Here is a 13,394-nt window from a genome sequence, read left to right on the forward strand (position 1 = left end):
GTTGAGTACCAGTGAAGAAGATGGGTACGTGCTAATGATAACTACCAAAGAACGGCATGCATATATGGGGTTAGGTGCCTGTAAGGTAAGCCACATTTCAAGGACAGCTTATCAAATAAAACGACTAATGTCATATGGACACTGTCCCGAAATCACATTGAAAGTGACCAATCACCCCATAACTTTGATCATAGACAGTGGTGTATTGATAAATATCAGGCCAGTGGAAAAATTTAACAGCCTATCCACTATGTCTCGCCTCACTTCATTAAGCAGTATATACTTGGGCCGTTTCTGAGCCACTTTTTGAAGTGGATCAAGGATCATTCATAGCAACAATTAAACACAAAAAGACATCAGTGCGAGCCATTATTCATGTTCTAGAAGGAACTTCGTCAAGTGCCTGTTTGCTCAGTTTTGCCACTGCTGCTGACATGGGGTTGATATCCCTCAACTATAACCTCTGTTCTCAGTACAAGATTACAAGCTGGTTCCCATTGTTGTTTCATGGCCCAGGAACACTCAAGAAAATGACAGTACAGCTTCCCATCAATGAGGACATTTGCCCTGTGGCTCAGTGACAGAGTGGAGTTGCCTTCCATTTACAAGAAGCTGTAGAGAAAGAGTTGGAAGCGCTTTTAAAGCATGACATCATTTAGTGTTCTAAAGGTCCCACGCCATGGGTTTAACCCATAGTAGTAGTAGAAAAAAGGACAGCAGCTGAGCAGTGCGCATTTGTGTTGATATGCACCAGGCAAACAGCCACTGAGAGGTAGAAACACCATTGTCCACACATTGTGAACATGTGCATGCAATTAAATGGAGCCAAAGTGTTTTCTGTCTTGAGCTAAACAAAGGATATCATCAACTCGAGCTGGAGGAGAACTGCAGGTACATTACTATCTTTTCAACTTATGTTGGTTTGTTCAAATATAAGACTGAGTTTTGGAGTATCTTCGGCTGTGGAGATATTTCAGGACATTATTAGCCGAGTAATCCAACCTGTTACTCATACTTTCAATTACAGTGATGGCATACTGGTTTTTGAGAAAACACACGAAGAACATAACAAAGCCGTTAACCAAGTGCATCATTAAATTTCTGATGCATGTCTCACTCTGAACGCTGTGAAGTGTGAGTTTCACAAAACCAAACATGAGTTTTTTGGGCACATATTCTCCGATGGGGAAATGACTCCAGATACAGACAAGGTGCAAGCACTGTCAACCACTTTCTCTCTCTCCCTCCCCCTCATGTTACCATGCTGTGATGCTTTCTAGGAATGCCCAGTTATTGCTCAAGATACATTTGCAACTTTGCTACAGTGAGTGCCCCATTGAGAGTCTCAACAAAGTGAAATGTACCATTTCAGTGGTCTCCGGAATGCTGACAGAATTTCAAAGACAGCAAACATGCAATTGAGAATGTAACTGAAATGGCCTACTTTGACCACAAGTCACATACCGACATAACAGTGGATGTGAGCCCGGTGGGGCTATTGGCAATCCTTGCTCAACACATTGGCCTTCTCAATGCTCAGAGACACATTTTGGCCTATGCCAGTCGAAGCCTGTCTGAAACAGAATTTGCCTACTCTTAGCCAGAAAAAGAGAGTCTTGCTGTGGTGTGGGCCTGCACACATTTTCATGTATCCTCTAAGGAAAATTATTCACTATCATCACTGATCTTCAGGCATTACATACAATCTTTGGCAACCTGAAGGCTAAAATGCCCCCTCACATCAAGAGGTGGAGGCTGAGACTGCAAGAATACAACTATGGGTTAGTACATAAACCAGGGAAGGATCAAACCCAGCAGAATACTTTTCAAGAGTGTCGCTACATCATCGCAGTTTGACATCCAAGACAGCTGAAGCCTATCTCAACTTTATTGGGAGATCCAGGACACCAGCGGCTCTGTCTGTGGAACAAATCATTGCTGCTACCAATTCAGATAAAGAACTGACCATAATCAAAGAACGTATTACCACGCAAGCATGGAGAAGAAATGCCTGTCCCCTTGCCGATGATGTTGAATTCCAAAAGTTCAAGAATGTATAGGATCAGATAGCAATCATCCAAGAAGATGTAACATTGCAAGGCTCAATAATCGTCATACCTAGCAGCCTAAAATAGCGGTTCATTGAGCTAACCCATGAATGACACCATGGTATTGTGGCCACCAAGAGAACTTTAAGAGATCGCGTGTGGTTCCCTCGACTTGATGAGTGAGTTGAGAAGGAACTGAAGGCTTGCCACATTTGCAATTGTTTGTCTCCAGAGGCGACGCAACACCCAGTGACAATGTCTGACCTTCCTGCCCATGCTTGGGAGAGTGTTGCACTAGACTTTTTTTTGGCTATTAGGAAATGGACATTATCTCATGGTAGTCATAGGTGAGTATTTACTTTTTCCTTTGTTGGGAAACCTATCTTCAACAACCCATGACAATGTCATAAAAGTCATAGAATGGCTTGATGATATCTTTGCAACGTGGGTCATCCCTGAAATTCTCAAATGTGATAACGACCCGCCCTTTAATTGCAAAGAGCTCAAAGAATTTCTTGTCCGACGTCAAACACCAAAAGAGTACACCCCTCTGGCCCAAGGCCAATGGTGTTTTGGAATGATTAATAGGCAGGCTCAAAAGGGTCATTCATCGAGCGCCCATGGAGGGTATAGACCTAACCCAAGCCCTGTGCCAGGCTCCCTGGGCCTATCGATCAACCCCTCACTCCACAACGGGGGTGACCCAGCCACCTTGCTGTTTGGGACAGCCATCAGAACAAAACTATCCCAATGGACCTCGGATCAATCAGTGAGCAATGGCAAAGTAAGAGGGATCTACGCAACTCGGAAAATAATAATTAAGACATATGCAGATCTGCGTCACCATATTCAAGAGACAGCCTTTAACAAAGGAGACTGAGTACTGGTTAAGCAGAGACAAAAAGCAAAAATAGACACTCCTGTTGCCATTGATCCTTTACAGGTTGTAGTTTGCAAGAGACATATGGTGACAGCACATCGTCTTGGACAAGCCATCATTTGGGACACATCACACTTTAAACAACTACTGCAACACTTGTCGAGTCCTAAAAACAATGCTTGAGGTGACCCCGCCAGCCGGTCCGGCTCAAGCGCCTGAGCCTATGTCGCTGTTGCCCGATCACGGTGGACCTTGATCATCTCAGATCACCCGAGCCGGCAAACAAGTGCGAACGCCTCGTCGACTAATTGAGGAAAATTTATTTTAGTGATGTCTTCCATGTTTTATTTGACTAAGGGGAATATGTAGCATATTGATGTTATGCTCTGTAGTAAACTTGTGGTTCAGGGCGGACTTTGGGGAGGAAACACGTCATATGCAGGAAGGCGTTAGGGTGTGTTTAATTTTGAGTATGAGATAACGTGAAATGTGTGAGTGTATGCTGAGGAATAAAGAAGTATTTGACTACAACTCCACTGTGGTGTATTTCTTTTGCATGCCCCAGGGCCGGGGGAAACGCTACAGGTACTTATAAGTATTATATTTGTATCATATCAATAATCTTTTGTCCCTCCCCTTGTCCCCTTTCTTTAACTCTATGCATATGTGTATTCCCTTATCCTTAAAAGAATATGAAAGGGATAGAAAAGGAGCAGACAATGATCCTTTCTAGTAACAGCCTTTATAAGGGCCCTTGATACCGGCTACAGGGAACAAAGAAACAACAGTATTGTAAGAATCACAGGACCATGTTTCAAGAACTTTGTTCTCCATTTGTAAAACAAATTTGTTAACCCTAACCAAAGGTACTACCTTTGTGAATCATCATCATAGCATTCAGCTTGGTACCTTCGCTATGAATGTTTTCAACTGGCTGGCAAATGACTTAGCTGTTATCTTTAATATACAAACAGCTTTCAGCCCCAGCAATTGCACAGACACCATTCTTAGCTGCAAGTACTAAGTATTGCACCAACTACATTCTCAGCTGCAAGCACTAAGTCAAGGGGCATTCTGTTCTGCAAAGTATCAGGCAGTTCAACTGTAATACTTTAAAGAGCATCCACAGTGGTGTTTACAACATCTTCTAACACCTTAGTCTATTTTCAAATTTCTTTTATTGCAAAACCAAGCCCGTATTTTGAAAATATTATTTCCAAAAAACTGAACAGTCTCTGAGATGTCTCTTTTGCTTTTCTGGGGAACTAGTTTGGGGTTGGTAGGTGTGGGGGCAGAGTGTCTGATGGTAAGTACCTCATACAGGGAGCCAGGCCAATCATTCGGGCAATCACATATATATCTTATTTCTATAGCTGTCTCATCAGGATGGATATGTTTCATCAGCTAAAGAAAAAATAGTTCTGGGTAATTTTACTTGGGAGTCAGTTGGGTCCTTTCACTGGCCCATAATGTGGTTGCAGTTGCTGGTACACATATACATGCTGTCATTTCCCTCCTTGTCAACTTGTATTTTAGTAGTAGCATCAAAGTAAATGGCAGGGATGCATGTCTAGGTTGGAAATGAGCAATTCCAGAGTAATACATGCCAAATTATTTTCACATTCCGAAATAAAAAGTGCATTCAGATGTAAATCAGTGCATTGGAAAGATGATTGTTTGCACATTCCCATTAGGATCTTTGGGTATATAGTGTTGGACATGGCCCTTTTTGCAGGTTTATCCCCTGACATTTTTCATTTTGCCTCCTATTTTTCTGACCCTCTTTGTTTGGCTTTAGTACTCTGGATACTTTACCACTGCTGATCAGTGCATATGCTCTCTGTGTAAATTGTATTGATGACTGGGATTCCATGATTGCCATATTCTGATTTACTGGTAAGTCCCTAGTAATGTGCACTATGTGTGCCCAGGGCTTGTAAATCAAATGGTACTAGTGGGTCAAAGGTAAGTAAACATCTCACAAGTGGGAGCTTTGGGGGGTTAGGACAAAGGTTCCCCAAGGTCTAGATAGGCACTCAAGTTGCACCACCAGCGGCACTTTGGCAGCCGAGTGCAGAGTGCAGGGGCCCAGTGTTAGCCAGTGGGGCTAAGGGGGCCTTAGGTTAGGGACTGCTTACGAGCAGGCCACTTGGGTGTGGGACCAAAGCTCCTGGGGTTAAGGGCAGCACCGCAGGGGCCAACAATCAGCACAGGAGCTGCACCACCAACGGCACAAGTTTGGTCGGGTGCAGGGTGCCAAGAAGATGTCAGGGACCATGTGATTCTCAATGGAGACTGTCGGTTCAGCAAAGTTGCTTCAGGCTCAGGCAGAGAGACTTCCTGAAGGCGACCACCGGCTGGAGAGGTACGTTGGGTTCTTGGGGGAAGCCTGTACACCGTCGGATGGGCCACCCAAGGCGATGGGGCTTTGGGTGCAGGGGGGTCTTTTGGGATCATGTTTCTTCAACAGCTCCGGTCGCGGTCAGGGAAACCCTTTAGGTTGAGGCTGCAGGGTTCGTCTTGAACCTTGAGGGAAGTCGGGGATTATCAGATCCAAGGTCAGGTTCGCTTGGGAGACCTCCTCGTGGTGTACGGCCACTCAAACTTTGGCCGTGGACTTCTGGTGCAGAGTGTGCAGGATCGCAGAGTCGCTGGAATCTGGATTCTGGTCTTGGAGTCTTTGTTGAGCACATCCAGAGCTCACAGGAGACAGAGTATGTAAGGTGAGTGCAGGGCAGGTGCTCTGGACTCTGGGGGGCTGTTGGCTGCTGGACACGCTGGTTTCTTTGATGTAGGCAGGTTGAAGTCGGGACAGGCCGATAGGCGTGGGGGCAAAAGCAGTAGTTGTCCTCTCCTGCCTGGGTCACCACAGCTTTTCGGTCCTTCTTCTTTCTTCCTCAAATCTGCCTTCCGGGTTCAAAGCTGCCCCCTAAATACTATATTTAGGGGGCGTTTTAGGGGTCTCAATGTAGTAGCCAATAGGCTAATGGCCTTAGGGTGACTACACCCTTGGTGTGGTCACCCCACGTGGGAGAGTGGGCGCAATCTCTAACTCTGATTGAAGGGTGCCTGCCAACTGCAAGATGGTGGGCACTGAAGAGTGGGCTTCACCTCTCCTCCCTCACCTGAGGGGTGGGGTTGGCAGAGCTGGGCACACCTTCTGGGCTGTTCTAATTTTCCTGTCTGTCTTCCTGCTGATAAGAAGTGAGTGAGACAGAAAGGGGGCCTTCTCCTGATGGCAGGAGTTGCAGGGTGCGCGTTGCTTAGGCGGAAAGGCATTTGAAGCTCCCTTGCTACAGATGGCTCTTCCTGACCTGGGGGAGATGTGAACACCTCCGCCCAGGAAAGGTGTTGTTTCTGTGCCCAGGGAGCAAAGGCGCCTACCCCAGGGGTCCAGAAACGTGTCTTGTGGCAATAGGCTAGTTTTTACTAGAAAGGGAACACACCAGAGGCTGGTTGTTTTTCAGGGTGCATCTGAGTGCTTTTTACATTAAATCACACACTGGCATCAGTGTGGGTTTATTATTCTGAGAAGGTTGCTACCAAACCTCCCAGAATTCAGTAAAGCCATTATGATGCTGTGGAGTTCCTAATGATAAACTCCCAGACCATATATTCTTTATGGCTTTACTGCACTTACAATGTCTAAGAATGGACTTAGACAATGTAAGGGTACAGTGCTCATGCAACCATACCCTCACCAGTGGTATAGTGCACTCAGCTAGAGGGGTGACTTACCTATACCATAGGCAGTGGGTTGCAGGCATGGCACACATATCTCTGCACCAAAACACGCATCCTGCAATGGCAGTGTGTGTGTTAAGGTACAGGACCTCTAAGGGTGACACAATATATGATGCAACCCTTAAAGGCCTTCCCTGGTAACAGTGCCCTGGTAGCCATGGTACCTTTTACAAGGGACTTACCTGTGGCCAGAGAGGTGCCAATTGTGGGTACAAAGGGTACAATTTTGGGAAAGAACACAGACCCTGGGAACCGTATTGGCAAGGGCCCAGGGCACATCAAGTCAAAGTGCATCAGAAATCTAGCAAAATGTTGAAGGGTGGTTACTGCAACAGAAACCCACTTTCTCTTCCAAGGGTATATTCCTCAAAGTCATAAGCACTGAATAGTCTCGCCCACGTGCAGGGGCCCCGGAGCATTAACAATCATATATGCATATTTAACCATATATTTAGGATATATATATATATATACATATATATATATATATATATATATATATATATATTACCTACTGGCAGTCGCCAGTAGGTAGTTATAGTTAGGACCTATTATCCATAGGAAATCCGCAACATTCTATTTGGAATAACTTTGGCGCCGGTCAAAACTGGTGGGGTTCTCCGGTCCGCTCCTATCCTGAAAGTCTCGGGGTGAATCGTCAAGTGGGGGCCGAGAAAAAAGGGGGGTCCCAAAACGTGTTTTCCCCATGCAATTTTCCATAGGTGCGTTTAATCGCAGCTACAGCCCGAACTGCTGAACGGAATTACACCAAATTTGGCAAAGAGGTAGCCCTTGGTTCACACTCGTGCCTTTTGGTTAAATGGTGTAAATCCGTTCAGTAGTTCCTGAGAAAATCAAAAGTAAAATCACATATATATATATATATGGGCGGAGCCTAACCACACATCTCATCGTGAGATCTGATTGGCTGTCAGCACTTCATCCAAGAAGTGTTGGCAGCCATCTTGGGACCAATATACATGATCGCGCCTCATTAAAAAGCATTGCAGTTAATAGAAGGGTTTAAGACTTTAGTTACATTATAAATCATTTGTTAATGGTTCCTTACTCATTTTAGGAATTGTGGTGTGTTCTAAGGTGAAAACTATTTTCTAATGCTTTTCCCACAGAGGTTTGGAAGGTGATCTATAAGCTAAACTGAGAGCATATTTTCTGTAAATTCACATTATCTTTCTCAGTCATGTGAGAATAAAGTCTGACATTCTCAGTAAAACATGTACATCCAACAAGGGCAGAGACTGTCAGTTGATTCCTTTGTGTTCTACTGCAGCTTCCCAGAGTGTTCTAAAGAACAGTCCTACTTATGACAAACGTATGGCACACCCGAAGGCATCTTGATTGGAATAAAGTGGTAACTCTTAAAACATTTAATTTAAAAAGGAACAAAACGAGGGGGTTCATTTTGCTATAGAAAGTATGATTTGTGCTGCAGAAAGAAAATTTAGGGCACATTTTGAGTGACTTCTCAAATCCTCTTCTATTTCATTTAAAAATTCTGACATGCAGACTGAAACATGCACTTTCAATACCAGCAGCAGACTTCCCTGGTGAGCAGTAGCTTTACTACAGTGATCTAAGGAGCAACTAGAGTGCTAACATTCTGAATTTATGGCAAATGTGTGACACATCTGAATGCCTTCTTGATGGAATCAAAGTAAAAAACTGAAAGTATTTCCTACTGAGGAGACTGTAGTAAATGAGGAAATTAGGAAACTTCATAACAAATAAGTCTCCCAAGAAGGCCACCAGAGACAAAAGAGCCCAAATGTAGCACAAATATCACCCAGATGTAGCCCAAGTATAGCCCAATGACAGAATGTCCCAGTGTGTTCTAAAGAACAACTCGAGCACTAACAGTCTTACTTAAGACAAAAGTATGGCACACCTGAAGCCATCCTAATTGGAATAAAGTGGTAACACTTAAAACATTTAATTTGCAAAGGAACAAAATGAGTGGTGCTAATTTTGCCATAGAAATTATGCTTAGTGCTGCAGAAAGAAAAATTAGGGCACATTTTGAATTCTCAAATCCTCTTCTATTTCATAAAAACATTCTGACATGCAGACTGAAACATGCACTTTGAATACCAGCAGCAGACTTCCCTGGTGAGCAGTAGCTTTACTACAGTGAACTAATGAGCAACTAGAGTGCTAGCATTCAGAATTCATGGCAAATGTGTGACACATCTGAATGCTTTCTTGATGGAACCAAAGTAAACAAGCATTGAAAATGCAATAGGTCTCGCCCTCGTTTAAGTTAAAGCAATTCCTTTTGTAATTAGGTGGCTTTTTCAGCTTTGCTTTTATTAGTGTATTTCAAACTTTCATGTACCTAACATGCATATGTATGCATATACGTTTATGTATATGTATGCATGCATTTATATTTGTATTTATATAGCTATGCAGATTATATATATGTATGTATATATATATATATACACACATACATATATATATATGAGGCGTGGCCACACCTGGAGTTCATTTCCATGAAGACCGCGCTACGGGCTTATCAGGACCTGTGTTTGGCGTGCATCTTTTACGCCTGCTATTTGTTGCCGGGGAGAAGGATCACCTTTATACCTTAAGGGATTTACAACACCCGGCTGGCCTACTTTGCCTTGGATTGATACTTTGACGATTCATGGATTTCTTGAATGGATCGGTCGATTTTTTTCTAGCCTTGAAAAAGTCCTTTTAGGACGAAACACGTGTCGGCTGTTGTGTACACATTTTTGGATTGTTCAAGAAGATACATTAAAGAAACGTGCAAGTGCAAATCCAAAGCTATTAATGGACTCTAATTTTCTGACTTTCCCTGTGAGGCGTCCACTCCTGGGCACCCCCAAGATGGAGGCCAGGCATCCTTAGCGTTGTGGGGGCCGTTGCATATATGTATATGTATGCATGCATTTATATTTGTATTTATATATAGATATGCATATTATATATATGTTTATATATGTATGTATATATATACACATACATATATATAAATGCAAATGCATATATATGCATATATATATGTGCATATGTGTGTGTGTAGAGAGAGATAGAGAGAGGTAGAGGTGTAGAGGTAGAGAGTAGTAGAGAGAGAGGTAGAGAGTAGAGAGTGAGTAATAGAGAGTAGAGAGTGAGTAGTAGAGAGTAGTAGAGAGAGTAGCAGAGAGTGAGTAGTAGAGTGAGTAGTAGAGAGTGAGTAGTAGAGTGAGAAGTAGCGAGAGTAGTAGTGAGTAGTAGAGTAGTAGAGAGTGAGTAGTACAGAGTAGTTGAGATCGAGTAGTAGAGAGTGAGTAGTGGAGAGTGAGTAGTAGAGAGCGAGTAGTAGAGAGTGAGTAGTAGAGAGTAGTAGAGTGAGTAGTAGAGAGTGAGTGGTAGAGAGTAGTAGAGTGAGTAGTAGAGAGTAGTAGAGAGTTAGTAGAGAATGAGTAGTAGAGAGCAGTAGAGAGTAGTAGAGAGTAGAAGAGCGAGTAGTAGAGAGTGAGTAGTAGAGAGAGAGTAGTAGAGAGTGAGTAGTAGAAAGTAGTAGAGAGGGAGTAGTAGAGAGAGAGTAGTAGATGGTGAGTAGTAGAGTAGTAGAGAGTGAGTGGTAGAGAGTAGTAGAGAGTGAGCAGTAGAGAGCGAGTAGTAGAGAGTGAGTAGTAGAGAGTAGAGAGTGAGTAGTAGAGAGTGAGTAGTAGGGAGTAGTAAAGTTGTAGAGAGTGAGTAGTAGAGAGCGAGTAGTAGAGAGTGAGTAGTGGAGAGTGAGTAGTAGAGCGAGTAGTAGAGAGTAGTAGAGAGTGAGTAGTAGAGTAGTAGAGAGTGAGTGGTAGAGAGAAGTAGAATGAGTAGTAGAGAGTAGTAGCAAGTGAGTAGTAGAGAGTGAATAGTAAAGAGTAGTAGAGAGATAGTAGTAGAGAGTAGTAGAGTAGTAGAGAGTGAGTAGTAGTAGAGTATTAGAGAGTGAGTAGTAGAAAGTAGAAGAGAGTGAGAAGTAGAGAGTGAGTAGTAGAGAGTAGTCAGTCAGTCAGTCAGTGTCAGTCAATCAGTGTCAGTCAGTCAGTGTCAATCAATCAATGTCAGTCAATCAGTGTCAGTCAGTGTCAGCGTATCAGTATCAGTCAGTGTCAATCAGTCAGTGTCAGTCAGTCAGTGTCAGCTAGAGCAGCTCTGCTGACCTGGTTCTCTAGCTCTACAGCAGCTCTGCTGACCTGGTTCTCTGTCTCTAACGCAGCTCTGCTGGCCTGGTTCTCTCTCTCTAAAGCAGCTCTGCTGACCTGGTTTCTCTAGCTCTACAGCAGGTCTGTTGACCTGGTTCTCTGGCTCTAGAGCAGCTCTGCTGACCTAGTTCTTAGGCTACAGAGCAGTCTGGTTTCTCTGGCTCTAAAGCAGATCTGCTGACCCGGTTCTATAGCTCTAAAGCAGTTCTGCTGACATGGTCCTCTGGCTCTAGAGCAGCTCTGCTGATCTGGTTCTCTCCCTCTAGAGCAGCTCTGCTGACCTGGTTCTCTACCTCTAAAGCAGCTCTACTGACCTGGTTTCTCTGGGTGTACAGCAGCTCTGCTGACCTGGTTCTCTGGCTTTAGAGGAGCTCTGATGACCTGGTTCTTAGGCTCTAGAGCAGCTCTGCTGACCTGGTTCTCTGGCTCTAAAGCAGCTCTGATGACCTGGTTCTATGGCTCTAAAGCAGCTGTGCTGACTTGGTTCTCTGGCTCAAGAGCAGCTCTGCTGACCTGTTTCTCTGGCTCTAAAGCAGCTCTGCTGGCCTAGGTCTCTGGCTCTAAAGCAGCTCTGCTGACCTGGTTCTCTCCCTCTAAAGCAGCTCTGCTGACCTGGTTTCTCTGGCTCTACAGCAGGTCTGCTGACCTGGTTCTCTGGCTCTACAGCAGGTCTGTTGACCTGGTTCTCTGGCTCTACAGTAGGTGTGTTGACCTGGTTCTCTGGCTCTAGAGCAGCTCTGCTGACCCGGTTCTATGGCTCTAAAGCAGTTCTGCTGACATGGTTCTCTGGCTCTAGAGCAGCTCTGCCGACCTGGTTCTCTCCCTCTAAAGCAGCTCCACTGACCTGGTTCCTCTGGCTCTACAGAAGCTCTGCTGACCTTGTTCTCTGGCTCTAGAGCAGCTCTGCTTACCTAGTTCTTAGGCTCTAGAGCATCTCTGCTGACCTGGTTCTCTGGCTCTACAACAGTTCTGATGACCTGGTTCTCTGGCTCTAAAGCAGCTCTGCTGACCTGGTTCTATGGCTCTGAAGCAGCACTACTGACTTGGTTCTCTGGCTCTAGAGCAGCTCTGCTGACCTGGTTCGCTGGCTCTAAAGCAGCTCTGCTGGCCTGGTTCTCTGGCTCTAAAGCAGCTCTGCTGACCTGGTTCTCTCCCTCTAAAGCAGCTCTCCTGACCTGGTTTCTCTGGCTCTACAGCAGCTCTGCTGACCTTGTCCTCTGGCTCTAGAGCAGCTCTGCTTACCTAGTTCTTAGGCTCTAGAGCATCTCTGCTGACCTGGTTCTCTGGCTCTACAACAGTTCTGATGACCTGGTTCTCTGGCTCTAAAGCAGCTCTGCTGACCTGGTTCTATGGCTCTAAAGCAGCACTACTGACTTGGTTCTCTGGCTCTAGAGCAGCTCTGCTGACCTGGTTCGCTGGCTCTAAAGCAGCTCTGCTGGCCTGGTTCTCTGGCTCTAAAGCAGCTCTGCTGACCTGGTTCTCTCCCTCTAAAGCAGCTCTCCTGACCTGGTTTCTCTGGCTCTACAGCAGCTCTGCTGACCTGGTTCTCTCCCTCTAGAGCAGCTCTGCTGACCTGGTTCTCTCCCTCTAAAGCAGCTCTACTTACCTGGTTTCTCTGGCTGTACAGCAGCTCTCCTGACCTGGTTCTCTGGCTCTAAAGCAGCTCTGATGACCTGGTTCTATGGCTCTAAAGCAGCTCTACTGACTTGGTTCTCTGGCTCTAGAGCAGCTCTGCTGGCCTGGTTCTCTGGCTCTAAAGCAGCTCTGCTGACCTGGTTTTCTCCCTCCAAAGCAGCTCTGCTGACCTGGTTTCTCTGGCTCTAGAGCAGCTCTGCTGACCTAGTTCGTAGGCTCTAGAGCATCTCTTCTGACCTGGTTCTCTGGCTCTACAACAACTCTGCTGACCTGGTCCTCTGGCTCTAAAGCAGCTCTGCTGGCCCGGTTCTATGGCTCTAAAGCAGCTCTACTGACTTGGTTCTCTGGCTCTAGAGCAGCTCTGTTGACCTGGTTCTCTGGCTCTACAGCAGCTCTGTTGACCTGGTTCTCTGGCTCTAGAGCAGCTCTGCTGACCTGGTTCTCTCCCTCTAGAGCAGCTCTGCTGACCTGGTTCTCTCCCTCTAAAGCAGCTCTGCTGACCTGGTTTCTCTGGCTGTACAGCAGTTCTGCTGACCTGGTTCTTAGGCTCTAGAGCAGCTCTGCTGACCTGGTTCTCTGGCTCTAAAGCAGCTCTGATGACCTGGTTCTATGGCTCTAAAGCAGCTGTGCTGACTTGGTTCTCTGGCTCTAGAGCAGCTCTGCTGACCTGGTTCTCTGGCTCTAAAGCAGCTCTACTGACATGGTTTCTCTGGCTGGACAGGAGCTCTGCTGACCTGGTTCTCTGGCTCTAAAGCAGCTCTGATGACCTGGTTCTATGGCTCTAAAGCAGTTCTGCTGACCTGGTTCTCTGGCTCTAGAGCAGCTCTGATGACCTGGTCCCTTGGCTCTAAAGCAGCTCTGCTT

The sequence above is a fragment of the Triturus cristatus genome, chromosome 8 (assembly GCF_964204655.1).
Source record: "Triturus cristatus chromosome 8, aTriCri1.1, whole genome shotgun sequence".
In the NCBI taxonomy this organism is placed as follows: Eukaryota; Metazoa; Chordata; class Amphibia; order Caudata; family Salamandridae; genus Triturus; species Triturus cristatus.